Raw genomic sequence first — 15615 nt, forward strand, 5'->3', positions numbered from 1 at the left:
GTTGTAGAGGCAGAGCAATAAAAACCCTCCACCTACAAGAGTTCCCTTTTCAGCAAGCCTAGGACATAAAGAATGCCCTTAGTTAGGGAATCAATGGAAGTGGGAAGAATACTATTCTCATTAATCTCAAGGGATGCAGTAAAATTAAGAAATTGCACATTTCATGGTCACTTAAGAATTCAATTGGCTGACAGTAGCACTAAGGTTCTTGACTGACCCAGACATGGCACAAATATGATGGGAGGAAGGTGAGCAAATAACCATATACAAATCTCATAAGAACTCACCTTCCTAGACCTGGAGGGAGGGGGGAGGAACTTGAACTTCCCACAGGGCAGGAAACCCTGACTGCTCTTAGGGATGGAGAGGGAGGAGGAGAGGGAGTGGGGGGAGTGGGAGGGTGTTGGGAAGAGGGGCGGAAATGGAAACTTTTATAATTTAATAAAATTTACTTTAAAAAAAAAGAAATCTCACTGTTCATGTAAAAAGGTGATCTGCTGGTTAAGTTTCAAAATGCCCTGGCGAATATACTCATTAAAGGAATTTTGGGTCTCTAAGGCAGTGGCAACCTGTCTGGCTAGGGAATTAACAGTGTTAGCCACAGCAACCATCTGGCTGATGGTATTTCTGGCTGCCATGGTGGTGACTGCAGTGGTGACAATAGTGTCCATTACAGCTGCAGTGATCCAGAAGTCTTGACTGGGACGGCTCAGCATTAGCTGATTCACTGGGATAGGCACCAAGCCTGGAACCTGGACCATAGTGGCAGTTGTCTCGTTCACCCAACAACTGCATAAAAGACATGAAACTTGAGAGCAGTTAAGAGCAGACTCATTTAAGGTATGGTTAGTTAAAAGAAAGAAAAATGGCCCTGACAAGAGACAGCTGCATGAAAAGTCTTATTTTGGCTCCAGTTTAACTGCAAGGTATTTTCAAAGATGGCATTACATTTTGCTGTGCCATTAAACAAGGTAGAATTCTGCACAGTCAAGAATCTAAAATTTAGACAGGCATGAGGTCCAGAGAGATACCATACTGTGAAGGCAGCCCAATACTATATTGGGCTGTATTCCAGAAATGAAATTCCTGACAGTCCTTCTTAACATTCTTGTAAGGTGGTCACAGTCCCCACCACCATAATGAATTATTCTAGGTAACATGAGCTTGTTGGGGTATCTGTTCCTGCCCAGTACCCCACAGCTGGCAAGTCCCAGAGAAAATCAATCACACAGAGATCTCTATAAGTAATAAAGCTGATTGGCCCATTAGGTCAGGCTACTTATTAGCTCTTATAACTTATGCTACCTCATTATCCTTATCTACATTAGCACATGACTCAGTACCTTTTCCAGCGGGGCAGCTTACATCTTTCCTCTCCGGTGGTCTGGGCAGAACTGCGGAGGGAGCTTCCTGCTTTCCAGAATACTCCCAGTCTCTTCACCCCACCTCTACTTCCTGTCTGGTTGACCTGCCTATACTTTTTGCCTGGCCAATCAGCGTTTTATTAAAATACACAATTGACAGAATACAGACAATTCTCCCACACCATTTCCCTCTTTTTTTTTAAAACAAAGGAAAATACCCATAGTCCATTTGTTGGGAATGTGGGCGTAGTATTTCAGGCTACTTCCTGCTGGTTGGGGGCACTGATGATCTTAGGGGACCTAAAGAAAATTTAGAGTTATAATCAAGTCCTGACTGGAGTATCCTGTGAGTATTGATCATCTCAGGCAGCAGTCTAATGAGCTCTAGCCATAATGGGGGCATGAAAAATTTATAAACTGTAGGACCACACCAACATTTAGTGGCTGAAGCCATACAAGAGGTGACCATGTGAGTATCATATAATGGCATTCTTGTGAAGACCAATAGTGGAAGCATTGGTGGAATTCAGGACAAAATCAGCTGTAGAGGTATTGCTGATAACAGCACAAGGAGAAGGAGAATTCAGCAGAGATAAACTACTTATTTTCTGAAAACACAGACTGCCAGATAGGTTCTACATACCAGTAACATTATTGTATTCCTGATTAATGGGAATGGCTGGCAGTCCTGAAGCCCAATCATTGGAATGGAAGTATGGCCATACAGGACTATCCAGGCCCACCAACATCAGCATCAGCAGCCCATCATACCAGTTGGCCATGGCTGATTGTCAGGAGAAACATCCATAGGTCATACATGTCATTTCAGCATTCTGTGGAAACACACACACATTCCCATGCCCCCAGATGAGGACTAGATCAGGCCCCTTCCATGATCCAGTCAACACATCCATCCATTGCACCATCAGATGAGTAGAGTCACAGGGCTTCCAGTGTCACTGAGCAGCCAATGTTTGAGTATGCAATTCAAAAGTTAAAAAATTAATATATAGAGAATATTAGAAAGGATATAAGGATATCTCAGGGAGTACTATATCCCCCTTTTTTTGTTTTGTGAATGTCGTCTTTGAGAGTTTGATGAGCTTGTTCCACTATGGCCTGTCTCTGGGGATCATAAGGGATTCCTGTCTTATGAAGGATGTTATAACTGTCATAGAATAATTGAAAGCCTTTACTGATATAAGCTGGTCCATTGTTCATTTTAATCAATTTTGGGGCTCCCATGCAGGGAAAAGCTTGGAGGCAATGGCTTTTCATGGCCTTCACCTTCCCCTCCTCTAGTGGGCAGAGGCAAAGATCATGCCTGAGTAAGTATCCACAGAAACATGTACAAATCCCAATTTGCCAAAGGATGCCACATAAGTAACATCCATCTGCAGGATACGATTGTGCAAAAGAGCCTCGGAATTCACTTTTAGATTAGGAACAGGAGCAAGTTTTGCACATAATGGACAACCTTGGCAATCTTAAGAGATTGTTCCTTAGAAATTTTATACATGAGCCTCAAAGAAGTGACATTAAGATGGAATTTATCATGAGCCTGCTGGGCAGAGACCAAGAAATTCTGGGGAAAAGAGATGAAGAGAGCATGAGCCACCTGGTCAGCCTGTGCATTGACTTCATTGCCAGGTAAGCCAGAATGTGCCCGAAGGTGGCCAATATAAATTTTGTAAGATCTTTTCCATAAAGATAATTGAATGTTAGTCAGCAATTCATGAACTGTAGAGGTAGTGGCTCTATTTCCTGCTGTTTTCAAGTGGGAAAGAATGTTAGCAACATATTTGCTCTCAGTAAAAAGATTAATAAGTTCAGCTGGAAAAGTAACTAAAGCTAAATGAATGGCAGTCAATTCTACTATTTGTGCAGATTTGTAGGGTACTTTCATTCTAACAGTCTCCTGGGCTGTGACTATGGCAGCCATGCCATTAGAGGAACCATCTGTAAATACATCAAGAGCCCAATCTAGGGAAGCAATCAAAATAATTTAAGGAAACCAAATTGGATGTTCTTCAAAATATTTTACTAATTTATTGGGGGGGGTAATGATTGTCAAATTTAGCAGACTGAGTGATAAAAAAAATATTCCATTCTGGGCTAAATAGCTGGTACCAGGTAAGCTGCTCCTTATTGTATGGAACAATCACTTTTTCAGGGATTTTGCCAAACATCCTAAGACTTTTCAGGTAGGCAGTGTGCAACACCTCCAGAACAGCCAAATGATAGGTCTCCATAAACTTTTTGTGAGACACTCTCTGTATACCCAGAAAATAGATCCCTCTTGCCAAAAGGCTGCAGTGGACTGTAAGGCTGTGGAAAAGATCAGCAGAAGCAAAGACTGGTGATAATCAAAATAATTCAGATGGGCTTCTCCTAACTGCTGTTCAACTAACCTAAGTCATTCATGGCCTTCAGATTTTAGTAGCCTGGGATACGTGGGGTTTGAGTTACCTCTTAAGATTTCAAATAAGGGTTTTAATTCTCTTGTTGTTAATCCCATAAATGGTCTAATCCAATTAATGTCTCCCAAAAGCTGTTGAAAGTCATTAAAAAGTGTAAAGCTGATCTAGTCTAAGAATGATCTTTTGTGGTTGAACTCAAGACTATAAGAGCAGATGGCCCAAATACTGAAAAGGAAACATAGTTTGCATTTTCTTCAGGGGTAATAATTAAACCAGACCATTGCAGCCCTTTATAAAGTGTCTGCAACCCTGCTTGCAATTCACATTCCCTTGAGGCTGAATAAGAATATCATTCATATAATGAATGGCATATAGCTGGGGTTGTTGCTTTCTTAGGGGCTGCAAAGATCTGGAAACATACAACTGGACACAAAGTTGGACTATTGGTCATGTCCTGGGGCAACATGACCCATTGATACCTTTGGTGTGGTTCTCTGACATTAATAGAGAAACACTAAAAACAAATCTGGGTGAGTCCTCAGAATGCAAGGGACTAGGAAGAAAGCAGTCCTTGACGTCAATCAGCACTGTGTATTAATCTTTAGGGATAACCACAGGTCTTGGCAACTCTGGCTGTAATGATCCTATAATTTCCATACATTTGTTAACCTCCCTAAAGTTCTGCAATTGTCACCAATTGCCAAATTTCTTTTTGATAAAAATATGGGGGTATTTCAAGGGGAAGTGGATGGGACTACATGTCCAGTAGCTAACTGCTAGGCAGCCAGTAGCTTTTCTTCTGATAGGGGCCACTGTTCCACCATACTGGCTTAGTTTCTCTCCATTTAATGGGAATTGGAATTTTTGGCTCAACAGTGGCCCTCAGAATAAATTTCCTAACCCTGCTTTGTCTTTGCCATACCTTACAGTTATTTTTTTTTTGTCTGCAATAGCCTGGAGATCCTTTTGAAGATCTTTGCCTAGCCCTTGCCCAGGGATATACCCTTAGGCAAACATCATTCTTTGTACAGGCTCCATGGTTAACACAGCCCCCATGCTTTGTAACCCATCTCGTCCCCATAGATTTACAGGTAAGTGAGCTAGCACATAATGTTGAAAGACTTCCTTATGCCGTTCTGTATCTTCCCATGTTAACATCTTGATACTGATTTGTGTCCCTGTACCATAGAAAGTGCCTGCTGCAATGGCCAAGCCTTGGGCCAATGCTTTATGGATATGACTGAAACATCTGCCTGGTGTCAAGCAGGTCAGGGAAGATTTTCCCATCAATAATTAACTCCAAGAAGGGGCACTTATCTAATTCTGCAACCTAATATATACCTGTTTCTCCAGTGGAGCCAAAACCAAAATTTTCCCTTAGATCTTTTGCAAAAGGATTATTGGATTTAAACATAGGAAGTAACATCAACTGAGCAACCCTAGCCTTCTCTGGGATGATTACAATACCTAATTCAGCAGCCACCAACACTTTAATCTCCCCTGTGTAATCTGAAACTACAATAACAAGAATTGTCTTTAAACCCTTAAAAGCAGTACTACTTCTACCCAACACCTAGCATACCGATCCAGTAGGAATGGAACCAAATGCTCCCATGGGAAGGGCTTGAACACCCATTTGTGGTGTTAAAACTGCTTGGATGGTGGTACAGAAGTCCAATCCTGCACTCTCTCCGGTTCCCTGGACCAGCTTGTCAATGGTACCCATTTCTGAAGAATGAGTGTCATGGAAGAAGTCACTAGTGACCCATAAACTTATGTGGACCCCAGGGTGGATCCCTCCTCCCGTTTCTGGACTGACCAGAGGCCAGATGAGCATCAATGTCTGTCTTAGATAGATATTCATTAGACCAATGATGTCCTTTCCTACAACAGGGGCAAAAGCCAGGCTGCTTTCTACCTGAGGCTCCTTCTGGTTGTTGAGGGTTACCTGAAGACAGGTCTCTGGGGTGGTTGGGACATTGTTTTTTTTAAAATGCCAAGTTTGTCTACAGTTAAAACAGGACTTGGGCTGTGCCCAAGACCAACGCTGCAGAGCAGCGGCCATCATAGCCCCGGTGATATGGGCATGATAATTGTCCTTACACAGTCTGATGTAAGCATTCAACCCTCCTTATTGCCGGCAAGGAGGAATAGCCTCCTGGCAATACTTGTTGGATTCAAACAATAAGCTGATTGTTTGATAACTGGAATGGAGGCATCAACATCAGGGAAAACCCTACTCCCCTCTTTATTTTCTTCTTCTCACCCTACAAAGCTACATCTAATCACTTAAAGTCAAATTTTGATCCATGTAGGATTCCACCAAAGCTACAGTAAAGGGAGCATGTGGCCCAAAGTGGTTATGGCATCTTTAAACTGTCTTACATCCCTAAACTGAAACTGCTGATGGAGTCTCTGCCTATCCCACTGAGGTTCCACAGTTTCAATAACAGAGAGTGCCTGGATATTTCTGGTCTTAAGTTCTGCCAGTTGTCCCAGCAACCTTTCTACTTCCCTCCCACGAGCCGGAGGGGCAGTTGCTTTGTAAAAGGGTTTCTTTTTCCTGGGATGGGGCAAGAGAATAGACCCAGTCCAGGAATCACTACTGTCTGAGATCTATCCTCCTCTGGCTCCTTCCCCTCTGGAGTTCCTTTGCATTATGCCAGGGATTCTCTATCTTGGACATCCTCCAGTTTCCTGATGACTTCCTTTGCTGTTCCTTGACCCTACAATTTTCAGTATGCATAGACTCTTGAACCAGTCTCTAAAGGGAGAACATGGCGAATGGAAACTCCAGTCCCCTTTCCTCAGTTCCTTTTGTAGGTCCTCCTTAACATGTACCCAGTCAGGGACATTCAAGGTGCCTGTCTGGAAAAATCATGGACTAACCCTACCTAGGGGTTTCACGAATTCTTCAGCTGTTTTTCTGTTAATCCCGGTACCCTATTTTTTTCCAGTGGTCCCTGCAATTCTTCTTACAATTAACCCTCTCACCTTCTCTTTATCACTTTCCTGCTGGCCAGTCTTCCAGAGGGTGTCCCTCAGAGTATCCCTAGTTCCTGATCCCAGAGGGGCCTCCACCTGTGGCACCTTCACCACCTGGAACAGCTATCAGACAAGGGTCTGGGATTAAAAAGCACACATAGACATGGGTCACTCTTGAAACAAGAATGTCAATTTTGTTGTGTTCCAGGGAAGCTTATATAGTGTTCCCCTTGATTAGTGGCCACACCCTAGCTCTCAGGATTTTCTACTGCAAGCCCACCAGATACCACTTTCTTGTTATCAGGAACTAATGATGGTTTCGTGCTCAGAGCAGCTGCAAGAATAGGAAAACAAATTGTTTACTCCAGCAGGCAAGAAGTTATAGAAAGTTCAGGGTCTGAGGGTCTGCATCCCCTATCAATCCAGTATAGAGTTTGTGCTTGCTTTTGAAACACTAATCTCAAAATAAAAGCATCCATAGTCACTATCTGGTATTGTGTAACATTATTTGATTTTAGATATTTTATTATACTTTAAATACACTTTTATTATAATGTATTCTTCAATCATATATTGCTGAAAATTTATCTTATTGTAAATTCTTTGGGTTTATAAACAACCTTATGATGAACAATTAATAGTATTCTTAGAAAAATTCCCTTATTAACCATTCTCTGCCTACTATTTTCTGTCAGTCACTGATTTGTTTTATACTAAGTCCATAGTTTCATATTTTCAGAATATTGTAGAATTATAATTATAGTGTATCTAGAGCATTTTACTGGTTTTTTAATTATACGATAAGTTTAAGCTTGTTTCATAATTTTCATAACTTGCTAGAGCATTTATCTTTGACATGGTATCTTTGATACACCTTTTTGGACCTGTACTATATGCTATTTATCCTCCATTCACTGCGTAAGACTAATTTAGTTGGATTGCAGGATTCTTTATCACACTGTGAATCTCGGAGACTGTGTTAATATAATTAACCTTGGCACAGTGATAGAGCCAGCAACTAGTTGACAAGAATTAGCCATAGAGAGTATGAAGGACTCAAGGTTATGGATAGAGAGATGCACAGGAAGTAATAGGGAGAACTTAGAGATTTTGGGACTTTTTTGGTCTGGGACATATGGAGAGGCATGCTTGCTGGGCATCTGGTAAAAGGGGGAAGGTGACTGTCTGACTCTCTAGTCTTAGGTTAAACAACATAGTGGTTTCTAAGTTATGTAATTATATAATTATGAAACAATTTCTATGGTTATGGAAAATTATACATATAAGTTTTCAGTTCATTTTATTACTTACTAAAGGGCATAAATGTTCAATTATGTATGAAGAACATGTTTAGTTTAGTGAAAAACTGCTATAAAACTATCTTCCGAAGTGCCTACACATGTGCAGACAGTCTGGCTGATATTGCATGTTTCTTCTCAGCAATTGTTGCTGTCTGCATAACTTTGGAGCAAGGCCTTGAGAATTTTGTGAGTTTCAAAAGCTAACTGAGCCTTGTGAGATGTGTTTACTTTCTGAGGCCTAAGGATGTCTTAAGAATCGAATGTTTCATTAGGAAGAAATTACACAATACCTATACAGACTTCTTCATCTCCTGCTCTTCATTCCTGAAGTGACTCTTACCTGAATTATCTTATTCTTTTTAAAACAATCTTAACTTACACACCAGTCCCAGTTCCCTCTCCTTCCTACTGACCCTCTCCCACTTTACTGACCTTCTTCACACCCCACTCCCATCCACTCCTCAGACAGGGTGAGGCTTATCATTGGGAGTCAACAAAGTCTGTCACATCACTTGAGGCAGGATCAAGGTTCTCTCTCCTGTATCTATGCTGAGTAAGGTTTCTCTCCATAGGGAATTGGTTCCAAAGAGTCAGTTCATGCACTAGGGATAAAGACTCTGAATTTGTGTCTATTGCAATTGTGTTGTCCCTGTGAAACACATGAGACACTCCTGAAACTACATTGAAGGTGAAAATAAATCAGGATCATTTGAGTAATACCACAAAATTATTTTTTCCATGATGACATAAATTAAAATAGGAATGTGTACATAAAAATGCAAGGACAATATGTCAAACACACTTTGTAATAATTTTCCTTTGCCAGATGTCATTTCTTGCTTGAACAAATAAAATTGTCTCAAATTATACTTAAGAAAGCAAGAAAAACACATAAAATTGATCTTTTGCATTTCCTGAGATAGTAATCATAACGTCTTAGAAAAGTTCCAGTTACTTTTCTTTAATGTGCACAGAAGTATGTATTTTCATGGGGAAGATGAATATGGTCACCATCTCAGTTGTAAATAGACAGAATGAGAAGAACTAGACCTGTGGCAAAGGTCTGTCATCTCAGTTAGTTGGAGATGGAGCAGCAGATAGAGGATTATAAGTTCTAGTCATCCTGGTAGCTTATTGAAATTCTGTCTCAAAATAAAATAGCTAAAAAGTCTGGGAATGGAGATCTAAATTGTAGTGAATTGCCTAATATGTACAAGAACTTTTGTTTTATTTCCAAATTTGAAAAAGCAAGAAAATACTGACAAGAATTTGTTTATCACCTATCCCCTTAGATTAAGTTGAAATACATACTATTAAAGGATTTATATTCAGAAATTGTTGAAAGTATTTAGGAGTTACTGAATAAAGTCCTGATCACACAAATGATTTCCCATGGTACCTGGGTGACAAAGGTAAGAAGATGTTCACACAAAAATAGGAGAGCCTTTTTAACCTGTATGCTCTAGAACTTCAGGGGTGGTAACTACAGACATGACTAAAGACAGTACCCTTGAAATGTCACTCTTTTTATACCAACACTTGCAGCAGTGAAGATCCTAGGAGGAATCTCATAAAATGGGAATTCAAGTATGCAAGTGAGAATATAATGAAGATTGAACATACTGAACCTGATGCAGTAGTTTGCAGATTACACCCCCTCCATGAGATTTCACTGAGAAATACAGAGAATACTTTTAGAAATGATTTGTTTCTATGTCTGGAAGCTTAGAGAACAGCTTCAGGTCTATTTAATGTGGGTTCCTTCCAACCCCAAGACTGATATCGGACCACGTTTGACTTAGGTGTAGAGTGTGCTTGGTGCCCATAAATACAAAAAGAAAATCTTTATTTTATTTTGACTCTTAACATGCTAGTCATGTAAGACATCATTCCTAGCTGAAAAACATACCTGCTGTTCGAGAAGTCAACCTACAATGAAAATTGTACTCAAGAAGAAAGTTGTTTCTCTTAAATATGTCAACAAAATGTCTTCTAGCTGTCACCACTTTCCTAGTCAAGTAATATAGACCCAAGGTTTATCTTAAAGCCCAGTAATAGAACCATTATCTGAAACAATGTAGGGAATTTCCCAAGGTATTTTCCAGACAGCAAAATATTTTAGGACTATGTCAGAAATTAACTAGATACATTTGCCAGATAACTTTTATGTAAATCAAAGGTTGAGAGCATTGCCCAGTGAATTAATTGGCTCATTTACACAGTTTAACTTTGTAAACATTTCTTCTCTCTGCACTTTGCCACAGCAGGGAGACAGGGAATGTGCTACATGAGCAATTACAGAAAAATAATGAGAAAAACAAAGGCTGGTTAGTGATGCTCAAGCCATGAGAAAGAGTCTTGATTACAACCAGATTTGACATTGTGATAAAGACAGTCATGAAATGCTTTTATAAACGTGAGAGGCTGGGGAAGGCAACCCAGTGGCTGAACAGCCACATCTACTGTATCCCAGCATCTGCTGTACTGACCAGAACAATCTGATCTCACCTCAGAGGTTTCACTCTCCTGTGCCTTTCATGGGCATTGCTTGTACCTCAGTTCATTTTATATTTCAAATTCTCTGGGTGGATTAGATAAGATATTTATAGGTTGTTAGGAATCCAGCATTATTCTGGCCCCACCCCCACAGCATCCCCCTGGCATTCAGGCAAACACCTAGCCAGACCAGGGGCCCTGGGACCGAACCAACATCTCTACTTCATGCATTGAGTTGCTGGGTATGGCTCTGCATGTACATGCAAGCTTTCCCATTAAAGGAAGTTCCAGCTACTCTTGTCTCTTTCCTTCTGTTCCTCTGAAAAGTCAGACAGGACTTTTCCTGCTTTTTCTTCATCCCCCCCTCTTCTCCCTGTTATCTTCCCCCCTCTCTCTTCCTTTTCCCATTACCTTCCCTTCCCCCAGTAAAACTCACTTAAGCTCTGCCCACATGTTCTTCGTTTTTTCTATTCCCCTTCTTATACTCCACACTTCTCTCACTTCATTCCCCTTACTCCCATCCTTTCTCAATAAACTCCTATGTGGGTTTGTTAAGCTCTGTGGTTCATTTCTCACCCATACAGCTCCAGCCTACCAACAGCACAGATAATATTGAAAAATTGGCAAATTTACTAAGAAAGCATGAATTAGATTTAACTAAGTTAACTTTCAGAGAAAATCCATACTGTTTTTGAGGTGTAATAGGTTCACTTCTGTTCTTGCCGTCTATGTTCTTTAAGTCTTCAGTACTCACATAGTGGCAGAAAAGGTAAAGGCTACAACTTTTTTTTTTAAAAAACAATCTTATCAATACTTTTCTGATGTGGGATGTCCTTCTGTATATATGTTGCTTTTATTAGATAATGAATAAAGCTATTTCAGCCAATAGCTTAGCAGAATAAAGCCAGGTGGGAAATTTGAGCAGATATATATATAGAGAGAGAGTAGGCATAGTCAAAGAGATGCGATGTAGCTGCAGAAGTAAACAGATGCCAGACAATTACCAGTAAGCCAGTGCCTTGTGCCAATGCACAGGTTAGTCGAAATGGGTTCATTTAAGATGTAAGAGGGCTTTTTGTTTGTTTGTTTGGTTGGTTTTGGTTTTTCCAGACATGTTTTCTCAGTAGTTTTGGAGCCTGTCCTGGGACTAGCTCTTGTAGAACAAGCTGGTTTAACTCAACAGAGATCTGCCTGCCTCTGCCTCCTGAGTGCTGAGATTAAAGGTGGGTACCACCACTGACTAACCCATAAGAGTTAGTTAATAAGAATCCTGAGCTAACAGGACAAATAGTGTTGTAATTAATATAATTTCTGAGTGATTGTTCTGGTCTAGGCAGCCAGAAAATGGATGAGCAGTCTCCTTCTACAAAATGTCCATACATATGGGGCTAACCTTCATGGCCAACCAGCATACTTGTATGCCAGGTTCTTGTATGCCTACTCTGGGTTAGGAGGAAAGCACCCTTGCCTGGAAAAGCAGCTGGAGCAGGTCTCCTTGGTGTGCACAGGCAGGAAAGCATGGCAGATTCCCACTGCAATACGTGGAGGCTTTTCCAGGTTGCACAGCCTTGCTACGTGGCAGATTTAACCTTTACTCGGACAAAGAGGATTTATGTGATGCATAGTGCTTCCCAGAGCTGAGGTGGTGGACATGACTCCAACACAGCAGTACCAGAGCTGGCAGCAAATGTACCTCTGCCATATTGAGAGGCCAAGAGAGGTGGAGCCAGCATCCACTGTTTATCATTTTAAAATATTTCTTGTCAGAAAAGGCTTTCAGATACTCAATAGGACAGATTCAGACATAAAATACCTCTAAACGAAACACAATGTGTTTTAAAATGTAAATAGGCTTGGGAGAGAGAGGAAAAGGAGTATAGAAAGTTATAAAAAGAAGTAAAGTCTTTAAAGAGACAGTTAAATAATATGGAAGAGTAGAGACAGTCATAGGATTGAAGAAAAATAAGCCACATAAAGATGGAAAATACATAGAGTCTGGATATTATTGTGTTTTCTTTGAATTTTTTTGACTGCAGAGAGGTATTTGTGAGTACTGCTAAGCTAAACCAATAGATATATTTTAAAGGTATCTTAGTTTCAAAATTTGTGTCTAAGGATATATTTCTTTGGAAAAGAAGTTCTGTTTTTGTTTCCACAAAAGATGAGAATCCATGGATTCCTTCCAGGCTAATGTTTGATGAAATAAGAACCTCCCAAAAGGTCTCTGTGAACCCTCAAACTACTTCACCCAACAAATAGTTGGAAGCATTTTAGAGAAAACTATGTCCAAATTCCATGAATGGTTGTTTATAAATGTTTTTTTTTTTCATTTAAAGGGGGCTATGACCTAGAGATGAATATTTTGCATTGGTATGAATCTTGGTCTACCGATACAAATTTAAGGTCAGTTTTATTACACTATGTATATATTTATTTGTGTTCTTGTTTAAGTTATTGTGTTTGTGCAGGTCATTTAAAATGTAATATAAATGTGCAGGTCATTTAAATGCAATTGAAAATTGCAGATTAATAGATAGTCCTAATAGTCAAACTAGTAGTCATATTAGTTAAGCTTTCCAGATATATAGAGATATATTTCATTTAGATGGAAAATCTTCAACACTTCAAAGACCTACAAAATATGGCATTTAAAATGTTTTAAGTACTTGGACTTTTTTCAACAGTGAGGCATGTCTGCTCCTGGCAGAACCAATTACTTCAGAGAGATTAATGTGTATTAAAAAAAAAAACTCATTGTGGAATCCTCCTTCAATGTGACAAGGCTAACCATTTGGGCAAGAAATTGCACTTGCCTGGACTTCATTGCGCCATGCTATATGAACTGGACATGCAGGACCCATGGAAAAGTGACTGCTGAATAGTCCTTCTGAGTTCTTGCTTCAGAGAAGAAACTGCAGCCAAACATTCTGCAGAACAAAGAAGAAAACAACCAATGAACTTTGCCATTACAAGGCAAAACAGATCTTCAAATTTTCTGATTCATGGAAAAGTCTGTCAGATACTATAGACCTAAAGGCTGAAGAGGGATGCCCAAACATTACAGAAGAACTTTAGGTGACAAACAATGTCTCTGTCAATTCTAGAGTTTTAGAAGTTGCTTACATACCACATTTATCTTTTTGGGTCTGGGTTATCATACTCAGGATAGTGTTTTCTATTTCCATTAATTTGCATGCAAAATTCAAAATGTCATTATTTTTTTACCGCTGAGTAGCACCCTAATGTGTATATATTCCACACTTTTTTTTTATCCATTCTTCCATTGAGGGGCATCTAGGTTGTTTCCAGATTCCGGCTATTAGAAATAATGCTGCTATGAACCTAGTTGAACAAATGCTTTTGTAGTATGATTGAGCATCTCTTGGGTATATTCCCAAGAGTGATATTGCTGGATCCTGAGGTAGATTGATTCCCAATTTCCTGAGAAACTGCCACATTGATTTCCAAAGTGGTTGCACAAGTTTTCATTCCCACCAGCAATGGATGAGTGTTCCCCTCACTCCACATCCTTTCCAGCATAGGCTATCATTGGTGTTTTTGATTTTAGCCATTCTGACAGGTATAAGAGAGTATCTCAAAGTTGTTTTGATTTGCATTTTCCTGATTGTTAAGGAGGTTGAATATGACTTTAAGTGTCTTTTGGCCATTTGAACTTCGTCTGATGAGAATTCCCTTTTCAGTACTGTACCCTATTTTTTAATTGGGTTAATTAGAATTTTCATGTCCAGTTTCTTGAATTCTTTATATATTTTGGAAATCAGACCTTTGCCTTATGTGGGTTTGGTAAAGATCTTTTCCCAGTCAGTAGGTTGCCTTTTTGTCTTAATGACAATATCCTTTGCTTTACAGAAGCTTCTCAGTTTCAGGAGGTCCAATGTATCCACTGTTGCTCTTGTTGTCTGTGCTTTGGGGGTTATATAAAAGAGGTGGTTTCCTGTGCTCAAGTGTTGCAGTGTACTTCCCACTTTCTCATCTATCAGGTTTAGTGTGGTCAGATTTATATTGAGGTCTTTAATCCATTTGGACTTGAGTTTTGTGCATGGTGATAGATATGGATCTATTTTCATTCTTCTACATGTTGAAATCCAGTTATGCCAGCACCATTTGTTAAAGATGCTTTCTTTCTTCCATTGTATACCTTTAGCCCCTTTGTCAAAAAACAGGTGTTCATAGGTTTGTGGGTTAATATCTGGGTCTTCGATTCAATTCCATTGGTCAACGTCTCTGTTTTTATGCCAATACCAAGCTGTTTTCATTACTGTAGCTATATAATAAAGTTTGAAGTCAGGAATGGTAATGCCTTCAGAAGTTCCTTTATTATATAGAATTGTTCTGGGTATCTTGAGTTTTTTGTTTTTCCATATAAAGTTGATTATTGTTCTCTCAAGGTCTGTGAAGAATTTTGTTGGGATTTTGATAGGGATTGCAGTATGCACTCACTCATTAGTGGTCTCTAGCCATAAACAAAGGACATTAAGCCTATAGTTTGCAAGCCTAGAGAAGCCAAATAACAAGGTAAACCTAGGGAAAAGCATATATAGATTCTCCTGGGAATTGGAAGCAAACAAGGTTGTCGAGCAAAAGTTGGGAGCATGTGGGTGGGGGTAGGGCTGGGGGAAGGGGAGAGGTTGAAAGAGATGGGAGAAAAGAAAGAATGGAAAGAGCTTAGAAAGTGGAAGGGTGGAGGAAGGGCAGATATAGGAAAAGGGAAGACAATATCTACATTAAGGGAGCCATTTTTGGGTTGGTAAGAGACTTGGCCTTATAGGGGATCCCAAGTATCCATGGGGATGTCCCCAGCCAGGTCCTTGGGCAACAGAGCAGAGGGTGCCTAAACTGACCTTGCTCCACTATCACACTGATTGATGATTATCTCAAATATCACCACAGAATCTGTCCAGCGAAGGATGGTGATAGAGACAGAGACCCTCATCAGAGCAACAGACTGAGCTTCCAAGGTCCAGTTGAAGAGCAGAAGGAGGGAGAAGATGAGCAAGGAAGTCTGGATCGCAAGGGGTTGGTCCACCC

Source organism: Myodes glareolus, chromosome 6 (genome assembly GCF_982192425.1).
Source record: "Myodes glareolus chromosome 6, mMyoGla1.1, whole genome shotgun sequence".
NCBI classification, from domain to species: domain Eukaryota; kingdom Metazoa; phylum Chordata; class Mammalia; order Rodentia; family Cricetidae; genus Myodes; species Myodes glareolus.